Source organism: Myotis davidii, unplaced genomic scaffold (assembly GCF_000327345.1).
Source record: "Myotis davidii unplaced genomic scaffold, ASM32734v1 scaffold930, whole genome shotgun sequence".
Classification (NCBI taxonomy): Eukaryota; Metazoa; Chordata; class Mammalia; order Chiroptera; family Vespertilionidae; genus Myotis; species Myotis davidii.
The window spans coordinates 1,097,294-1,104,525 of record NW_006282518.1 but is presented as its reverse complement, the minus strand read 5'-3'; positions in this window follow the sequence as shown (position 1 = coordinate 1,104,525).

Genomic DNA, 7,232 nt, shown 5'->3' with positions numbered 1-7,232 from the left:
TTTTCAAAATAAGCATGTATAATGTTGACAAATATAAGAAGGCTACTTTTTTTAGGCAAGAAAAAGTAAGAGGGGAGAGGGAGAGGAAGAGGGAGAGACAGACACCCTGGAAGTATATTAACAGTTTATTCTGTGTATAAATGTGGACAATTTTTACTTTGTCCTTTACACTTCGTTTAATTTAAATGTTCAGAAAACAGTTTTTGTGTGTGTCTGTGTTGTCAAGGACATGGACACTTTTTCTCCCAAAGGACAATTGTGAATAGCAGGACCACTATTAAGAGAGGCATTGTAAAATGTTTTTACTTTGCAAAACAATCTTCATAATGAGAAGCTGGGGATGAATCCATGGCACAGTCTCCTATAACTATTCATGCACAATCCTGAGGGAGTTTATGGGTAAGGTTTATAGGACAGGGGTGTACTGCTTGAGTGTTGCTTCTCGTGGGTGAATTACATACTGGGGGTCTCACTCAATATTCTTCCCCTGGCAAGCAGGTGGCCACCTGGGGTATTAACCCAGTGAGGCTCCAAGGAGGTGAGCATATTGACTTAGAACTGGTCACGTGGACATGCTTCTATTTACCTGGGAAAATGCAGCGGCCTTAGGTTTTGTTATTAGAGTTACCCTTTGAGGTTCATACCTACAAAACTTGCAGATGTAAGCCTTGTGTAAATTTTAAATACTCTTGTAAAAACTAAGTAAATGTCAACTTTGAAGTTTCTGGTATTGTAACAGTTTCTTTGGAGAAGTGTTAAGCTTATCATAAAAGGAATTCCTGTGAGAAGAAACACCCATCTCTGTTTTTTTTTTTTTTTTGAAAAGCCACTGAAAGCTGTGAGGGGATTTTGGGCTTCAACAGATTTTAGTGTGTAACAATTGAGAAAGAACCCCTATGCATGTTTCCTGTTTAACATATCATGTCACTATGGATGAATAAATCAGTTAATAAATAAAATGCATCGAAGAAATAGAACATTATTTTGCAAGATCCCAAGACTCAAATCAGGGAAATAGCAGATTCATGATAGCTGATCAAGGGTTGACTAAGTGACCACAATGGGTTGGAAATTTATACTATCACTAGGAGAGACCATCAAGAAGCTGGAATGAGTTTCGAAGCCCATTACTGGCATCAGCCAATCAGAATGGTGGAGCTGGAAGAGACTCCAGCTGCAAATGAAGGGAAGACTTTGGACAAGCTGTTCTCTGGGCAAAGCCTTGTGGGAAATCTTGGATTTCCACATAATGGGTGGTGAGTTTCCAAATTAGAGGAATAGTTCTTACTTCCTATTTGGTGGAGGAAACTGGTTGTGGCAATTCAGACATCTAGCAATTTTGAGAAACTCGGTCTCAGCTCTAAATGCATCAAAAACCAGTGAAGCAAGACCCACTTGGATGGTTCTGGGGCTGATTTCCTCTCTACTTGCAGGAGCTTAGGGACAATCTGGCTCAGTCAGTTTAGTTATCTCAATGAACTGACAGGCTGATACCAGTTACCGGTCTGAAGGCTTCCTCTTTCTACAAGGCACTCATCTACCAGGAAGCTTCCACTATGTTACATCATCGAATGTCCCCTGGCTTCCTGACCTTAGAAATACAGTATGTGGGGCATCCTGGGGAGGGAAGGGCCCTCACTGCTGGAATGCTGGCCATGGTAAGCACTGAGATAATGCACGTGCTTTGCTACTCTTGATACCTTTTTCCTCAATAAACACTATTTTTTATTGCACCATGTGTTGCTAGCAGTGTGTATTCTGACAATAGTCAGAAACTTGATTTTTATTTTTAGAGCTTCATCTCCCAGTATATTTACTCGTACCACAAAGCAAATGGTGCTTATTCAAGTGTACAGCAATGCTCCATGTTCCCATCTAACAAAGCTCACTTAAATTTACAACCAGACTGATGTTGCATCTGATGTGTAATCCAAGTAAGGCTGGTTAACTATGACCATGAGCAACCTCAGGACTTGAAGCTTTCAAAGCTTTATTTCTTTTATCAGTACATTCCCAGGTTAGTTGCTCACAAAAATATGATCAGACTTTCCAAAAGTCTAATCAAAGGAACTGTCCCTAAATCTTATTGTTACACTTTAATTCCTTCTGATTTGTGACAGTCATATAAAGGCAATATTCTTTGTTATTATTGATTACATATTGAATATCATATATAATTTTCTCTCCCAAATAAAAGACAATACTTATCATTGTAGAGAATTTGGTATATATAGGAAAGCACAAAGAGAAAAATATCCCCTGTAATACTCCCTAGAGATAACCACTCTTTTCATTTGAATGTATATCCTTCTAGTCTTTCCCCCTGTAGCTTTTCCAGTGTGTGTAGATTTATTTAGAATAATACTATAATTACTTTTTTGTAGCCTGATTCTTTCATTTGTTAATAATATATTATGGGCATTTTCCACATCATTAAATATTCTTCTAAAATAATTTTAAAGATTGCCTTATAGACTACCATTTGGATCTTTCTTGAATTTCACGTTTGAAAAAATGTTTATAAATAATCTGATATTAAACATCCTTGTATATAAATATTGTATACTCATCTGATTATTTACCTCAATCAAATACCTTGATATAGAATTGTTGGTTAATGGGTCTGAGTAAGTCTCAGGAAGACCAATTATTTCCCCTTTGTAGATGTTTTTTGTTGACTTCCTGGATACTTGAATGAGTTTTTTTAAAAAAATATTTTATTGATTTTTTTACAGAGAGGAAGGGAGAAGGATAGAAAGTTAGAAACATCGACGAGAGAGAAACATCGATCAGCTGCCTCCTGCACACCCCCCATTGGGGATGTGCCCGCAACCAAGGTACATGCTCTTGACCGGAATCGAACCCAGGACCCTTCAGTCCCCAGGCTGACGCTCTGAGCCAAACTGGGTAGGGCGAGTTTTTTTCTTTTATTTCAAAGTTCAAAAGCTTAAAAGGAGAATATATTTCAGTGTTGAATGTTCTATATTATATTTTCCAGAATGAAGTGTAAACTTTCAATCAGCATATTAATTTATTTCAGTATTTCAGGGAGATTCTCTTGTAAAATATTGATGAACATACCTTCTTTTATTAGTGGGCTTCTCTATGCCAGGGACATCAATTAACCTTAAATTAAATTAGATCATCATTATTTGTCTTCCACATATATTCACTTCTTTTTAAATATCTTCAACTCCTATCTTTTCATCTATATTCCTGTGATTATCCCAAGTATAGCTCTAAGCCACAATTAGGTTTTAGCTGATAACTCTATGAATATTTAAAAACATAAGAAAAAATATCCATAGTCCTATACAGGTTAAAAATATAGATGAGAACAAAGTTACCTAGTTCATCCAGTTATGATTACTGATATTATTGGCTCATATCCTTTCAGACTTATCTTGGCTACCCAAGCGCTCTTCTTTATATGCCTAACTTTTAAAAATGTGTTCTTTTCAATCTAGAAATTCCATTCATGGCCTTTACTTTATAGAAACAATCACACAGTATTTCAAAGAGGTTTGCATAAGGATGCTCCATTCACCTTAATTTATAAAAGTGAAAACCTGGGCATAATCTGAATCTATTAGAAGAAGATTTGTTAAACTTTGCTATATTCAGATAAATAACCACACAAATATTATAAAGGGTGCCTATATCTACATACATTTACTTGTGATTATCCCCATAACATATGATTAAGTGAACATTTTGGCTTCAAAATAGCACATGTGATGTGATCTCACCCATGCAAAATTTTATTCCAAATCCACATGAATGTGTAAATTCTCCATTAAGTAACAGTCACCAGTGATAGTGGTAGTTGTTACTGAATGAAAGAACTTTCAGGTATTTCTGGTATTTTTGCTTTCTTCATTATTTCTATCTGTTTGGGTCATAATTTTGAAATTTCTATGTTTGAAAAGAGATGGGGAAAATTAACAATATAGTTTAAGGGGAAAATGTGTATATGTTAGAAAAATGCTAACAATGTTTACTTTATATTATTATGCAATGAGGTAACTGTAAGAAATATTCCACACTGACATAGAGTGTCATTACCAGGCCACCAGGGCTTTGGGTGCACCCTCCAATTAGCATTCACAGGCTTATATGATGTACTCCATTTACAATGTCAAGTTGTAAAAACTATTCAATGTTTAATGTCTATTAACATCTATACTGCACAAACTCATTCTCCAGGGATTCGCGAGTGAAACACACACACACGTTTTGCAAAATCCCTTTGTGCTGTTTATTTTAATCTCAGAATATGATCGCAAGGATAACTTCATTTGTTATTTTTCCTGTTACAGCACTTCCCAGCACATTGCAGAATCATACACCAGGGGATTCTGGAAACCCAAGTTCCAGGCCCCCACTCTGTCCTGAAGTAACTGTGAGTACTTTTGAGCAAATGTTATAGGGGGGAATCCTGGGTAAAATCCCATCACAGAGCATGAACCAATTGATTCCTCTCATGTAATGATTTTTTCCTTCCTACAGGAACATAAATTACTAATGAACGGTGGCTTAATACATTAATATATTGTACCAATCAATCCTTGCTGTTAAATACCATAGTTCAAGGGGCACTCTATGCTTTTCTGTAGGATGCTTGTATATTTGCACAGAGGGAGAATGAACAATACCTGAATGAAAGTCATTTTTCTAGGTCCATGTATATTTCCCTAAGGTATTTAGGGTACCTATCTATGTTTATTATTTATAATGTACCAAGTGCTGTTATGAATGAACACATTCCACACCCCTCTCCTATGTACTTCTAGGATGAGAAAGCTGAAACTGAGAAATCAGGTAAATTGTCACATGTTAAACGGCTTGAGAATGGTAGGGTCAGGATTTGAACCTGGACATGTTGCCCCCAGAACTCACACTTTTAACACTATACTAAATGTATTTCTTTCTGCAGAGGGGTGAATTGCTGATGGAGCCAACTGCTTGCTAGGCTCAGAGGAATAAGAGACCTATGAGTGAGACAGGGACAGACTGGATGAGAGAGAACGAGCAGAGCAGGTCCATGCAGTCACCCTAAGTCTTATTTGGATAGGAGTGTGCCCAGGGCTTGCCATCCCTCAGTAGTGTTATTCTACAATGTCCACCTAAAGGGTAGGGGTTGGGGGATGTTGGTTGATCCTAGTGGGTGGACAGAGAAGGAGTGAAAGTGAGTAGATTCCAACCTCCCTCACAGTACCTATCAACTTGGTCTTGTGATTTGTCGATGTACTGAGCTTTGGGCATTGGAGCAGTGCCTCTGGGTCACCAGTGGTTAGCCAGCTCACTGCTTAATGGGCAACATGTTTTCCCAGCATTCGCAGCAAGCTTTATCTGGGTAAAATGTGTCTGATGCGCATGGTATCATCAATAGCTGGTATTGCTGGGACCACGGATATATTTGTCCAGCATTCTCCTGGAGCAGGAATACTGGGCTCTTAGAGCCTCCTGAGATGTAAGCAAATGTCACTGACCTTCTGTTAGTCTAAAGTGGGCATAGCAGATGCAGTGAGCCACACCCCTTGACTCCTTTTACCATGTTTGTGCCCACTTCTTTCCGGTGGGGGGCCTTAATCCCCAAGAACCAACACCTGCATATTCCTGCTAGAGACCTGCCCCTGGCTGCTGTGATTGTGCAAAGACAGAGCTGGAGGCACCCTCATGGGTAGCTCTTGACCAATGACTTACAGTCCAGGAAAAGCAACACTGTGCTCCTGATGGGGACAACTCTGAGGTGTGACCTGCACTGTCCCCAGAGCTCCCTCAGGACCAAGACCAAGATACCTTCCAGGGGCTTTGCTGGCTGTGGCACCCCTGCTTGGCTTTCTTCCCTTCCTAGGCCCCCTTCACTTCTACCTTAGTGGGTTTCCCTGCAATAAAAGCTCAGACCATTTCTAAGTCTGCCCTGGTGTTTACTTTCTATCAGATTACCATAGCTCCTCTGCCCAGTACAGGCTCTGTCAGTCAGGGACTTATATATAAAAACTAGAGGCACAGTGCATAAAATTCATGCACAGCTAGGGTCCCTAGTGGCTGCTGGCTGGGACCTCCCTTCCCCTGGCTGCTTGCTGCCGCCCATGGCCTCCCTTTGCACCTGCCTTGGCCTGGCACGGCCTGCTCACCTGCTCCACTATCCCACCAGGGTCCTACTCTCGTCAGGGCCTATCGGGGCCGGCAGTGCCTCCACTGCCGCCTGCTGCCAGTGTCGTGTCACCGACGCCTGCTGTGTCCCGCGCTGCCCCCTGGTGGTCAGCGCATCTAACTCTGGGTTAGTCAGTGCCCAGTTGAACTCCCTAGGGGGCACTTTGCATATTAGCCTTTTATATATATAGATTAACTCTGGGTTAGTCAGTCTCCCGCCTGTGGGGACAATTTGCATATTAGCCATTTATTATATAGGACTAGAGGCCCAATGCACAAAATTCGTAAAAGGGTAGGACTTTGCAGCCCTGGCTGCCTTGGCCCTCACCCTTGCTGCCCCGGCTGCCCTGCCCTCGCAGCCCTGGCTTTGTCTGGAAGGTCTTCCGGACAGTCATTCTGCCGTTCGGCCATTTGGTCGATTTGCATATTATGCTTTTATTATTATAAATGCCTTGAAGGCTCCTCTGGGAATGAAAGGAGGTGCCTAAGACACGGTCAGGGAATAAGTAGGGATGTGTGCATTCTCCACTTCTATTTCACATGGAAGTTTTAGCCAGAGCAATCAGGCAAGAAAAAGAAGTAAAAGGCATCCAAACTGAAGTAATCACAGTTGACTTGAACTTATATATAGAAAGCCTAAAGATTTTACACACACGCACACACACACAGAAATGATAAATGCATCTAGCAAAATTGCAAGATACAAAACCAGCAGGCAAAAATCAGATTCATGGCTATATAGTAACAACAAATAATCCAAAAAAAGGAAATTAACAAAAACAATTTCACTTGTGACAGCAACAAAAAGAATGAAATACTTAGGAATTAACCAAGTTGGAGAAAGATTTGTACACTGAAAACTACAAAACACTGCTGAAAAAATTAAAAACACACACACACACACACACACACAAATAAATGGAAAGATATCATTGTTCATAGATCAGAAGACTTATTATTATTAAATGTCTATACTACCAAGGGACATCTACAGATTCAAAGCAATCCTTACCAAAATCTCTGATGGTTTTTGTAGAAATAGAATCCCCTGGAGGGCTTGATAAAACATGTAA